The sequence below is a fragment of the Panthera tigris genome, chromosome E1 (genome assembly GCF_018350195.1).
Source record: "Panthera tigris isolate Pti1 chromosome E1, P.tigris_Pti1_mat1.1, whole genome shotgun sequence".
NCBI lineage: Eukaryota > Metazoa > Chordata > Mammalia > Carnivora > Felidae > Panthera > Panthera tigris.
Genome location: NC_056673.1, coordinates 7,192,872 through 7,206,999, shown reverse-complemented (window position 1 = coordinate 7,206,999; position 14,128 = coordinate 7,192,872). Strand labels below are relative to the sequence as shown.

General features: G+C 43.1%; 1 long non-coding RNA gene across 1 annotated transcript; it reads left to right on the top strand.

Moving 5' to 3' along the window:
* Positions 1–3,751: 3,751 nt before the first annotated feature.
* Positions 3,752–13,817, top strand: LOC102965673. Its single transcript, XR_446995.2, has 3 exons — positions 3,752–3,863; positions 4,725–4,831; positions 13,463–13,817. It is a non-coding gene; the product is annotated as an uncharacterized LOC102965673 (long non-coding RNA).
* The last annotated feature ends 311 nt before the right edge of the window (positions 13,818–14,128 follow it).

Here is a 14,128-nt window from a genome sequence, read left to right as displayed (position 1 = left end):
AAAAATGAGATGTATCAATCCCTGTAAAAAAAAAATAATAATAACTTTCTATTATAGCTATTCAAGACAAAATAAGGGTTGGGATTTGTATGTTCTGTATTACTGGAAGAACTTAAGAACAGAAATGAGTATTTGCTCAAACACTGTTTGGAGCTGAATTTAATGGTCATTGAGGCTGTTCTATTTCTATGATTGTGTGAGTCTTGATCTTAAGCCCTTGTAAAGCAAGTGCTATGTTATGGGTCTTTACATTCTAGAGTCTTCCCCAGTGCAAGCATATAATGCAGGGGGTTGATATATAGGACTAGATATTTTTTAACCCTTGGGGTACTCAAATTTTTCCAAGTGCTAAACAATTATTTCCAAGCAAACAAAACACAACACAGAGAGAAACTCCTAAAAGAAACAGGAAAAGAGAATTATACCATTTGTCAATCAAGTCAGCAAAATTTCAACCATCGTCACACAACGTTGTAACCTTAAAATATAAACATCATGATGGGACGGGGAAAAAAACCCTCTTTTTGTTGCATTTTCCTATATAAGAGAAACTCATAAATCATTATTTTATAGTTTTCTCGTTTCCTTTTATTTAGTTTTAAACTAAATTTATAGGACTTATTCTTGTGAAACAAATAACTTTATTAAAAGACCTGAAAGAGCCAAGAATACAATTTTGATATTTTTAATATTTGCAAGACAAAGTACATCCCTTTGTTTATAATAATTCACTATAAGCCCAAACTACAATCTTCAACCTAAGAAGTAGTGACTTTACTCAGTTCACTGAGCTCCTGGTTTGTTATCGCAGAATTGCTTATGGAGATTAGCCTGATGGAAATAATTATCATTAAGAATTGTATACGTTTATAAGGAAAACCAAATATTTAAAATTTTACTTTTCTAGGAAAACACACACAGATTAACTTCTGTTGCAAGGAAAGATCATCTTAAGTAGAGTTAGGAATAACAACTCAAATATTCCTATTATATTTTGGTCTCACTCTGTTAAAAAAAAAAGTCACTCAGACACCCCAAGAGTTCACATTAAAAAATTTTTTTTTAATGTTTATGTTTGAGAAAGACAGACAGAGAGTGAGCAGGGGAGGGGCAGAGAGAGAGAGGGAGACACAGAATCCAAAGCAGGATCCAGGCTCTGGGCTGTCAGCACAGAGTCCAAGGCAGGGCTCGAACCCAAGCCTGCTTTGAACCCACGAACCGAACCGTGAGATCATGACCTAAGCCAAAGTCAGATGCTTTAACCAACTGAGCCACCCATGCACCCCAAGAGTTCACATTTTAAAATCTGCATTGCAGGTGGCTCAGTCGGTTGAGCATCTGACTTCGGCTCAAGTCATGATTTTGCGGTTCGTGAGTTCGAGCCCCCATCGGGCTCTGTGCTGACAACGCAGAACCTGCGTTGGATTCTCTGTCTTCCTCTTTCTGCCCCTTCCCTGCTTGTGGTCTCTCTCAAAAATGAATGAACATCTTTTATGAATAAATGAATGAATGAATGAATGAATGAATGAATAAAATGTGGGTTTCAACTTCACTTGAAAAAAATCAAAAGGTCTGGCCACACTGGGACCCCATTGCCTCATGACAGCAACAAGCAGCAAGTGAGCTCTCCACTCCTTAGAAAGGACATGCTCTTGCCAGTCTGCCAAGTGCTCCATGACCTTGTAGTGTATTACACCTAGCCTCTCTCACTCATGAGCATACTTGCTGGCTTTGCCCGGCAATCACTGATTTCTGACCATGAGCCCAACTACACACATGGATGTCTGTAGGAAGCATCAGGGTAACCCGTGCCTCCCATGATTCCACTAGCCAGCTCTGTACAAATGCTTTCATGGAATCTAGAGTTGATACATGCCTTCTGGGATGAAGGTGATTCCCAAGACCCACCACGAGAGCCCACCTGACAAGGACAGAAGAGACCCCATGCTCCCTATGGGTAAGCAAGACACTTGACCATTTGCCTAGTTGAAAAGGTAGGAGTGCGGGGGAAATTGTCCCAACTTACAACCTTTAACTACATGACGATCACAGGCATTAGATGAAGTGAGGAAGGAGGATTCAAAGGAAGACTTTTAATTACTCTGGCTTTGCAATGGCCAAGTCGTGGGTTAAGCGCGAGGTCTGTCAATGCCCTGCAGCCAAGCCCAACAGGAATACGCCTGATGTTAAACGAATGGGGTTTTATTACTCCTTTCACGAGGGAGAAAAAACACCACAGACAAGAGTGTGGGAGGGTGTACCTCAGTGAGAAAATGTTAGAAAGCACAGAGTTTCGGTTGGGTTAGTTGGGGAATGGTCTACAAAAGCAAGCAGTTCCCTCCAGCTCGGAAGCTGTCAGAGAGCAGGGCAATTTCATGACTCGGTATTTCGTGGGTGTCACGGTGACTTTGTTTTTATCTGTTCTAAGACGAGATTCTGAAGCGGCCCTATTTTTGTTTCCTTTTCTCGTTGTCTCAGAGTAATCGTGTCTGAAGTTGGTGCTCTGTGGAATTACGTGCTCCAGGAAAACAAAGTGGCCTGGCTGTGGGCATCAGGCAGCCCTGTAATAACATTGAAGTCCAGCTGGGAATGTTAGGTCAGTCTTAACAGAGCTTTAGAGTGTCCAAAATGCGGTCGTGGATATGAATTGGCTTAACTAATGGTAAAACAATTAAGGTAAAACAAACAGAAGATATTTTCACATGAATGTCTCTCATACAGCCCTCAGTTACATGCCAGCGGGATTGAAGCAGACCCCCCCCCCCCGCCTTTAAACTGAGCTCAACTGGAGGAAAAGAAGGGGCAGGATAAGGGGGTTCTCCTACAACATTACTGGAACCATTCCCAGAGACAGTCACCTCCGTGGGGTCCCATCTTCAGGAAATGTGCCCTTCACCTTCCATCCTCTGCTTGTCATGGCAGGTGACCAGTCATCCGCCCCAGAATCAGTGTCCTTGTGAAGAACAGAAACTATTTCCCAGAGAAGAGGGGACACCTTGAGGAAAAGCTTCCATCACACAGACAAGAACAGGTGCAGTGTTTGGCTTCCCTGACCAGCTGACATGGGCTCAGCTCTGGGGCCTCCGTCCAAGTGTGTCCCCTGATGCGGGGAGTGCCTGGTGGGGGCAGGAAGTGGGTGTGGAGGATGTGCAGCAGGAGACCAACCTCTGGCCTACAAAATGTCAACTGTAGTCAGGAGGGAATGCCACTTGTTTACAATCAAAAATTTGTGGGGGCGCCTGGGTGGCGCAGTCGGTTGAGCGTCCGACTTCAGCCAGGTCACGATCTCACGGTCCGTGAGTTCGAGCCCCGCGTCGGGCTCTGGGCTGATGGCTCAGAGCCTGGAGCCTGTTTCCGATTCTGTGTCTCCCTCTTTCTCTGTCCCTCCCCCGTTCATGCTCTGTCTCTCTCTGTCCCAAAAATAAAAAAAAAAAAAAAAAAAAAAAAATTTGTAAGTAGGATTAATAGTAATCGGTGGGTTCCTGTTGGCACATGATGTTTCAGAATATTGCAGAAGCCCTCAACTTCATGGGACTCCCCCCAGGCCACCCTTGGACATTGGGATGTTAGCGGTCACAAGGTGTTTGGTGTTGGCCTCCACCATGGGTTCGAATCCCAGGCCTCTTGTGGAGAAGGAAGAACAGGGCTCTGTTGTCAGGCAACCCTCCCTCAGTTCAAATCTTCATGGCCTTAAATATGACATCAGTGTTCCACCCATGTCATAGAGGTCCCCTCATCTGAGACGTAAAGGATGCAATACACTTACTTCAGTAGGTTTTCACTCTAAGTGTTGAATGAATTGATGCTTGTTGGTTCAGTGCTGGCTTCCCAATGCTTGCGGCCTCCACTCTGGACATTCCCCCGTAAGTCCCTCCCCATCGGATTTCCTATTTTTCCCCCCCTTTGGGGAACACACCATTCAGCCTCAGACCAAAAGCCTGTCTTGCCATCTCTTCTTCTGAAGCCTGTTTTCTCTTGAAATTTACTCTTCTGGAAGGCATTCTCATCACCGAACATATTAGCTCACTCCTTGCCTAGGATTAGTTTGGGAGGTGTGACAACCCTTGAGAAGGTTATGCCCCGATGAGGAAGATAGGAAAGAGACCATGGAAGAGTAAGTCAGGTGCCATTTTGGTCCGCTTTTCGATTTTGATTTGGGTGGACCGGACGCCGAAACCCAGTAACTACTCGGGACAAGTGATTGGCTTTCCTGGATTTATTTCCGAAGCCATGTTTGTGTTCAACAGGGAAAGTGACTGTGTTCATCTTACAGTCTGTTATAAAGATAAAAAAAAAAGAGAGAATTATGAACACAACTGTAAACCCCTCTAAAGGACCCACGTTTCAGCGTGGGTCCCAGAGAAATCCCAGAGAAATCCAGGATTTCTTTTTCGTATCATGATGTTTTAACATTAATCAAAATCAAGTTCCCTGACTAAAGGGACAGTCTGGGCCACGCTCAAGGACCCACTTCCCTAAGTCATCAAATTCTCCTCCAGTTTCTATGAAAACCATTCTTTCCCTCCCACAGCATCTTCTGTCTTCCTAGGGAAACGAAACCCTTTTTGATCTACAGCCCTAGCTGACCCAGAAGCATTTTCCATTGAACATTGTGCCAGAATACTGCCAGCTGGTCCGCCATTCACCAGCCGATAATTACCTCCCAATATTGGTCATAACCATCCACTTAATATGCTTCTGTTCTAAAATTCATCTTCTTATAGGGGAAGATTTCTGAACTTGAAGTGAGAGCAGCACCATCGGAGATTGTATTTAAAAGGGTTTGTGTCTCCATCCTACGATGCTTCTTATAATTGACGTGGGATGGGAGGTGAGTAAATGTTGAAGATTATCAGGAGATACTAAGGAGCCCTGTGGGAGCAAAGATGGTGGCCAGAGCAGAAATATCTTAACGCTCTGTTATTCTGACATTTCTGTATTTCAGGATTTTAAGATTTCATCATTTAGCTCCATATGTTTAGAAGCCTGATTACTGTATCTAAGGTGATGCATGATGAAAGAAAGTGAATTTAGAAACACCAGTAAGAAAACTTCCAATTTATTGTGTATTATTTGAAATCACATGATGTCTATTCCACGGTTAGGCAATTCCTGCTTGTAGAAATGGACACACAACGCATCAAGCCTTCCCACTTTTGCTATACTGAGTCAAAATTCCCACCGAAGTAACCACAGAAGCACCACAGTCACTGAGTTGGGCTTTTTATTTTTCTCTTGTCTCTTCTATTTTCAGAGAATCCTGGCATGATGTCCTCAGCTTTTCCATGACTAGGCTTCCACATGTTCTGTCTTGTTCCTCACTATCAACTTTCATCTTTCTCAACAGATACCTTTCCTTGGTTTTTGTTTTTTCTTTTTTAAGTTTTTTTTTTTTTAATTTATTTGAGAGAGACAGAGACAGCATGAGTGGGGAGGGGTACAGAGACAGGAAAAGAGAGAATCACAAGCAGGAGCTACACTGTCAGTGCAGAGCCCGACGCGGAGCTCGAATTCACGGAAACATGAGATCATGACCTGAGCCAACACCGAGAGTCAGACACTTAACCCACAGAGCCACCCAGGTGCCCCCACCTTGTGTTTTCAAACATAATGGCACATCGCCTGCAGGAGAAAGGTGGGAAGGTGCAGAGATGTTTGGGGGCTTAGCGTTACACTCTTTCACAATCAGCCCTTAGTGTGACTTTCTCTCTAGTTCCTACCTGTGCGTGAAGGGACTCTTGACATGTTACATAACTTTTCTGAGTCTAAGGAGTGCTGCTGTGAACATAAAATGCATCTGGTATAGAGCATAGCTACCCACCAATGTTGGATGTTTATCTTGATGTGCCGCAGTACAGATAAATAGACTACATGTCTTTTAAGCCACTGAATAGAGTTGGATCTATAATGTTTACCCGAAGACGTAGGTAGGTGCGAGGGTGGAGACTTCCGGGGTTCCCTTAATATCTCTCTTGTTTTCAAATATCTGTATGGATGAGACTTTCCTATTCTTTCAGTAAATCATGGTCATGAAACATCCTGGCCGACAAAATATGACCGTATCACTCTAAAATAGTCATTTGCCAATGTGAGATTCTCCAGCTCTCTCTGTCCCTCCTATGGGAACCAAGAAGGTTGGATGTTTTTGACTGTTCAGCTGCAAGATGGTTAAGCCTCTGTCAATCCCCAGGGAGAACCATGGGGCAGAACCACCTCCACCCATAATGGACATTCAACAAAAGTAAAAATTGTATCTTTGTTGTATAAAGCCACTGGAGTTTTGGGTTCGCTGTTGCTATAGCGCATTACCAGCCTACGTTGATTAACACAGATGCCCAAGACCTCCCCAATGTAGAGAGCTGGATATCATCAGGTACATTATTTCCATCAGCAAATACACTAAAAATGAACTTCCAGATAAAGATGACAGATTAAACACATGTGTGTGTACCCCTTCCCTCCCAAAACCCCATTATAAGGAAAACAATGGGGAATTTCATAACATAAACATAAAGATAGAGCAGGAGGGACAACAGCAACAATTTTTTTTTTAAGTAGGCTTCACACCCAACATGGAGCCGAATGCGGGGCTTGAGCTCACGACCCTGAGAGCAAGACCTGAACTGAGACTGAGAGTAGGGTGGTTAAACAACTGAGCCACCCAGTTACCCCGCAGAGCAACAAAATTTTAAAATCTAAAAGCAGATGGATGAGTAATAAGAGGCTTATTATTTAAGAAGGCTGAATTGAAGCCAATGGTAGAGAAAACAGATTATACCACAAAACCCTCAAAAGTTTCAGTGAGCATACATATGAGCAGCTTCTGGAAGTGGAGGTAAAGGGAAAATAGGGGCCTAAAATAAGAAGGCTTGGTTGAAATCACGTTAGAAATTAGTTTCTATTCAATGTAATTGGGCAAACAAAGATTGGGTACAATGAGGAAATCCCACAGTCTCCCAGAGAGAAAAATAAATGAAAAGTTCTACACAAAAGATCAAGAATCCCGGGGGCTCCCGACTTCTTAACAGGAAATCCTGCAGACGTAAAGAAAAGCATGAGGTATTTTCCTATCCCTATTCTTAAAACTATGTACCCAGCTAAACTATCAACCAAGTGTCAGGCAGAAATATAAACCGTTTCAGCAACTGAAGTCTAAAAAAATTTACCTCCTATTCATCCCTCCAAGAAAAGCTACTGGAGGACATGCTCCACCCAAACTAGGGAGTAAACCCAGAAATAAGTATTGAGATCAAAGAAACAGGGTATCCACTCAAGAGAAAAGAAATGAAAAATCACCAGGATGGTGAGGATCGGAGAACCTCAGATAACCCTTGTGGAGGAAAACCATTCCACACTGAAACAAGCTGTGAAGGGATTTCTTAAATTAAAGTGTCAGCATGACTAACGTGAATGAGTGTATTGAGAAGAGATTCAGATGACTTCTGGAGAGTCTGTGTTACCCTGGTAATAAATACGTAGACTACTGAGCAAAGTTACAGCCTCATCTTCCCTAGCAGGAAGTGAAAAGGTATAAAGCTAAAAAATCAAGAAGAAGGGGCGCTTAGGTGGCTCAGTCAGTTGAGTGCCCAACTCTTGATCTCAGGGTCATGATCCCAGGGATGTGAGATCGAGCACCACGCTGGGTTCCATGCTGAGCAGGTAGCCTGCTTAAGATTCTCTCTCTCTCCCTCCACCCCCTCTCCACAGCTTCTGCATGTGTTCTCTCTCTCTCGAATTAAAAAAAAAAAAAAATCAAGAAGCAGAAAGACCAACACATCATTTAGAGATATGCAGGAAAACACCACAGTCATCAGCTGGAAGAGGTGATAGTGACTTTTGGGGACCTGGGGGAGGGTACAGACGAAAAGGGAATTGACAATCGGCATATCAACTCCTGTAAGTTTAATTGGCTCTTTACACATTGTACCTGAGTCAATGTTGGACCCTCCACTGGCCTTCCTCAGTAGGCGTAGAGGGTCCCATTCTCGCCTCAGGACTCTGCCCTGACTGGGACCATATTCGGTCCTCTTTGGGTGGATGGTGGGGGGGTGCTCTGCCAATGGACCTCTTTTCAAGCTGTGCAAGCAGAAAGCACATAAGCACGTTAAGGTCTCATCTCAAAAACTCAGAGTAAGCCAAGCAAGGTATTTGCCTGGAAGCAGGGAGTTTTAGGTCATTTCACTGGTCTGCACAATCCCTTTCCTATTATTTTTCCCTTTCTGGAAGACAGTGCTGCCACTTTATTTATAGAGTTCATGTCAACTATTACATCCAAAGTGAAAATCCCACAGCCAGCCGTCTGTGTGCCAGAACTGAGGACCAGTCGAGCTCGGCTGGCAACCCTTCAATTAATTATGCTGCTAATTGCCACACAAGCTGCTCATTCATTTAACATCATTCAACAAATATTTCCAACTCTTGTTGATGATGATCTTGGCATTTTTCCAGGGCTCTGTGGGGAAGACTGGTACTCCCTTCTTCAGTGACCCATTCCAGATGTCTCTATTTGTTTGTGATTTTCTTGGCTCTATTTTCCATCAAACCAGTCTACTTTACAATTTTCTAAAATTCCTTAAAATATCTGCTGATAAAAACTTCTCTGTCTTCTGGGACTGCTAAGGATTTCATTTTGTTCTTTTACTCCTTTAGTTATTTTCCTGGGATTTGAAGAAGAGCTGGTGGAGGTATATATTTGTTTAATCGCCATCTTGGTATAGAAGCCATGTTCCTAACCTTCATTCATTTCTTAATTTGCTCTGAGTACATTTACAAGAAGTGTATGTTGGTTGCTGCATCTTCAACAAACTGCTGTATCTTCTGCACCCTTGCATTTCCAAGAATTTTTAGCACCCTCTGACATAAACAACAGCTGGGTATAAAATCCTGGTCTCACAATCTTTCCACCTTGAATCTTGTAAGTGTTGCCCCACGGTGGTCTGATATTTGCAGTCACCATCTGGTGACAGACTGCTTCTAGCTCTCATTTCTGTTGTTGATTTCCTTCCACTTACTTACTGCATTTTCCCACTAAACATGATGTTTAAAAACTTATGTCTAGAATATACCTCAGAGTGGCTCTCATTTTACTTCATCATGTCTCATACCTCATATCACATCTCCTATCCTTTCCCAACACATAAGATGCAATCCTTTGTCATGCATTTATCTCTTTTCCACATATGTCTTTATACTTTCTCTTAAATCTCTCCTTTTTCTTCCAATTGAAGCACTTCTTTGATGAGAAAAAAAAAAAAACTCTTGTAAATTTTCTATCACTTCACTGTCAGGCCATGTTGGAAACCTAGTCCTCCCTTCCAAATACCCTTCCTTGCATAGTTCTTCCAAATACTAAGTGATCTGGGGCAAGATTTTCCACGTGGCATTTCCACATGGCTGTCATCCCTGACTCCCCCTTCTTCCTGATACCCACATCTAATGAATTTAAAGTCACTTCTACCTCTTAAAAATTTCTCACATCTACCTACTTCCCTCCATTCCCAGGGCCACTAAAGATTACCTTTCCCTCCCTAAATTCTTGTGGTGGCCTCCTAATTGATCTCCCACAATTAGTCTTGCTGTTCCAGTGCTCATTCTTCACATTATCACTGGAGAGTCCTTTTGAAAACACACATGTAATCATTACTAAAAGTCTTTATCTTTGTGTTACATCCTCAATCCTAAAATAATGGCTAAAGTGAATCCTAGAGACGACAAGATCATTTGTAATGTAGACTCTGGTTTTCCTTCACTCTCATTAACTCATCTTTGATTTTTCCAGGCTTACAGGAATTTTTCCTGTTGTTTTCCCCACTCTCTCCCAGTGTTGAGACTTTCTCCAGACTGTGACCTCCACCTGGATTACATCCCTTTCTGCTCCCTGAGATTTTTTTTTAATTTATTTATCCAGATAATGCCTGCATATTCTTCAAGTCTGCTAAAATATCATGTCTTCTGGAAAAATCACTCCTGATCCCCTCGGCCAATTAAAGTGCCCCTCTTATAAGCTTGCCACTTCTCTCCCAGAACTTTCTGTGCTTTGTGCTGCTGGTTGAGACTGGTCTGCCTTACGAGGCAGATCTGGCTCTGCTGGAACAGGGACCACGTCCATCCTCACTCAGGGCCATGATATAAAGGTACTTGATCAGTTTCACCCAATGAACTTTATTAAATAAATCTTCTCTGGGATTTAAATAAAATGTAACCCTTATTCATTTCAGCAACTTTCTCTTCTCTTATTTTGGTGATTTCTTCTCCCTGATCTGCTCTATTTTTGCTTCTGTTATTCTTAATACACAAAACGTGTCTCCTTTCATTTTTTTTATCATCCACTTAGAGTCAGGATGCTTCTCCTCTGAGTTCTGACTTTCTTCAATTTTCTTCTATTTGAGTGATTCAGTGTCCTGTGGCGGTCTCTCTTCAGTTCACTCCTTTCATGGCATTTTAAAATTTAACCAGCTTGCTTTTTGTCTGTAAACAATCTGCCTGACTTCAGATCTGTACCTTTTTATGACTGCCTACTCTAGCTGCAAAGATGCTAGGTCCTCTCACACTTGGTCAGAATACCAATTAGAGATTTCCTAACACTGTATTCTCTCTCATGTAGGAATTTCATTTCACGGGCTACCTTGGAGAGATTTTGCAGATTGTTTCTCCTCTTTGGCACAATCTTTTCTCAGTGGATTTTCAAGTTTTTTGTTTAATTCCAGTTAGTGAACCTACGGTGCTCTATTAATTTCTGGTGTAGTGATTCAACACTAAAATAAATCAGCCGGTGCTCATCACAAGTGCGCTCCTTAATCCACATTGCCTATGCCACCCATTCCCCTCTTTGTGTCTCCTTTTTCTGTTTGCTCACCCTTAAAGTGGTGAGTAAATGGGTTTAGTTTGATCTGCTTTAACTGTAACACTTCTAAGTCTCTCAAACTCAAGAAAAGAAAGAATGAGAAGGCTACTTTTACGTTGCCACTTGAGGTCCACTTCTCCGTAAGGAGGAGCAAATGCCAACTGTGAAGGATGCCTTTGTGCCTCGGGCTACACTTCCCAGTTGTAGGACCGGAAGTCTGCAGAATCAGTGCCTGCTTTACTGGTATGGCTCCTGCTGGTGTAAGTCAAGGACAAATGCCACAGCTGGTTTCCCTGCCCCATGCGATTGCTGGTGCTTTGAGCTGTTGTCAGAGGTAGGAACAAAGCTCACCCAATGCCAACCTGTCCAAGTTGAGGAACACCTGCTACTTCTAGATACCTGGGCGCCTTTCAGGGAGTCCCTCAACTTATTCTGCAGTCAGGCTTCAAGCACCGAAGCCCATTCACCAATACCTTCGCTTCTTCAATCTGTGCTACAAAAGAACCTTAAGATTTCTGACATATTGATGGCAGCCATTAGTAATTTCTAAGATGGGTAAAGATTTTTCTCTATTCCTTCTTGGTCACCTAAGTGGGAATACGATGACTGCCATCTTTACCCAGATACTCTTTCCAGAACTGCACTGTAACAGCATTGGCTTCCTTTGTGCTGTGCCCCCCGTTACGTATTTCTAGGCTGTGACTTTTCTTCATCTGCACCGAAAAGCTGAACAGCCTCTGATACCTTTACACAATGGCTCCCCCTTCTGGTCCCACAAGGAGCAGCAAGTCCGTTTTGTACTCGGGGAACAACTCTCCCCCAGAATACTGATCAGGCTTGAGTAAAGCTCAGAAGTTCTCAGCTGGAGCAGACACCTCTCTATTAACTGGGTAATTCAAATTCCTGAGAAGCTTTCAGTGTTTCTTAGGAGACCGCCAGCAGGAAATTTGAGAGCAACAACATCTGCACATCAAGGATACTCTCCAGTTCTGAGCCCATGGATGTGAAGGTCCTGACTTCATCGGGACTCTTCAGACAGTCAACAGGGAAACACAAACCCTGTGTACTGGGAGAGGGCATGTGGAAAAAAAGAGTATTTGGAGTCCACCTGTAACTACGCCGTCCTCAGAGACTTGGAGCACTGGGCTTCTCGTGAGTTTACAAGGAAACTGTGGGATTGAAAACACGCGCACAAGTTCTCATTTTTCGTAACAAGATAAAGATGGGATAATATAATGCTCTTAGTGTCCATCCTTCCTTAATGACCCATAGTGATTTAAAAGCCACAGTCTGATTGGCGTTTTAGGATGTGATCGAACTCAGAAGTATGAAATTTAATCGAGAAGAAGCGTCTCTGCTGTTCGTGAAGCTAAAAAAATGACGAAAAACCTGAGAAAACTTTTGTTTTTTCTTTCCAGCTTATGGTGCTCTCAATATACACGTGTTTTGTGTTTGGAAGTCTGACCTTTTATTTCCTCGTTACCTCAGGCTATAGATTCAAGTCAAATAATAGTTATGTGTGGGTACGTGTGTGTGTGTGTGTGTGAATATATATACCGTTTTATTTTTATATACCTTTTAATATAAAAATAGTCATTTCTACATATGTAGATGAATGTGTTTGCCATTGGAAATGACTGTCAAAATGGGGCACCTAGGTGACTCAGTCGGTTAAGTGTCCAACTTCAGCTTGGGTCATGATCTCACGGTTTGTGAGTTCGAGCCCCGCGTCGGGCTCTGTGCTGATGGCTCAGAGCCTGGAGCCTGCTTCGGATTCTGTGTCTCCCTCTCTCTCTGCCCCTCCCCTCCTCGTGCTCTGTGTCTCTCTCTCTGTCTCAAACATTAAAAAAAACTTTCTTAATATCATTAAAAAACACTTTGGGAATAATTAAATGAACTAAAATAATCTTTTCCTTGTGCTTAGAGACATCACTTAATAAAATCACGTTGTTAAGGATAACACGCCTAGAGGTTCCCGTAATGTGCACAAATTGCTATTTTTCATGCACTAACGGATTCTCTCCAAGGCTTTTCTGATTTTACTTGGGACTCCTTCTATAGCTTCTGCCCACTTCAGAGCTTGCTTATGTGGATCTGCCCAAGGAACTACTGATACATGTCTACGTGCTTTCAAAATGCTTGACATTCAAAGAAAACCGTGTATCGAAAAGTTGTTAAAAGCAAATTATTTTTAAAAACTCAAGCTGCAGAGAGATGACATTTGTCCTTGCTTCTTGCCTTACACTCACAGGCATGAGGGGAGGTCGCAGAAGTGGTCACCCAAGGAATCCTATTTCCTACTGGTTTTGGAACTTTTTGTAAAAGTAGTCATGGGGTGGGGGGCACACCTGGGTGACTCAGTCGGTTGAGCATCTGACTTCGGCTCAGGTCATGATCTCACGGGCAGTCTGTGAGCTCCAGTCCCACACTGGGCTCTGTGCTGACAGCTTGGAACCTGGAGCCTGCTTTGGATTCTGTCTCCCTCTCTCTCTGCCCCTCCCCGACCCACACTCTGTCTCTCTCTAATATAATTAAACGTTAAAAAAAATTTTTTTTTAAGTAGTCATAAGAACCAGCAGGGATGTTATTAATGGATCTACTATTTATTCTACATTTCAGGAAACAGTAATTTCTTTGAGTAACCCCCACCCCCAATCCCAGTGTATCATGTGGTTGAGGTAAGACACCACTTTGGCCAATCAGAGCAACCAATCTCCCCTCCCTAGCGACTGGGATCTGGATGGCCAGCGAAAATCCCTGGACTCTCACGAAAGTGACCGGAGAAAGATGTTCCCCTTATGCTGGATTGAACCTGGCGGGCAGCCACCTTGTCACCCCCTGGAACCCAAGAACAAACCACCATGGAGCAGAGAGAAGAGGACAGCTGTGTCACTCGAGGCACTAGATCCGTCTAAGCTTAAAGCCTTGAGCCCCTCAGTTACACAAAAGAATACCATCCTTTAAAAAACTGTTATTGTGTTTTCTATCATTTGCAATGGGAAAAGTTCCAACTGAGTTTTTAAAAAAATCACTGAGGTTCGATCTTAAAACTGAAGAATCACAATCCATCAGGATGGGACTTACACACACACCCCAGTGCCGTGGTGAGAATAACCAGAGTGAAGGAGCGAGGGAGGGTTGGACGATGAGATTGACTTTCCCTTGCTCCCTGCCTCTGTCAACAGGCACACAGATGTGGCTGAGATGGGGGCTGAGTGCCTCAGGGTGACTTTAACCCACATTGTACCTTTCAGCCCAGAGCACCCTCCTTGTAGATCTAGGATC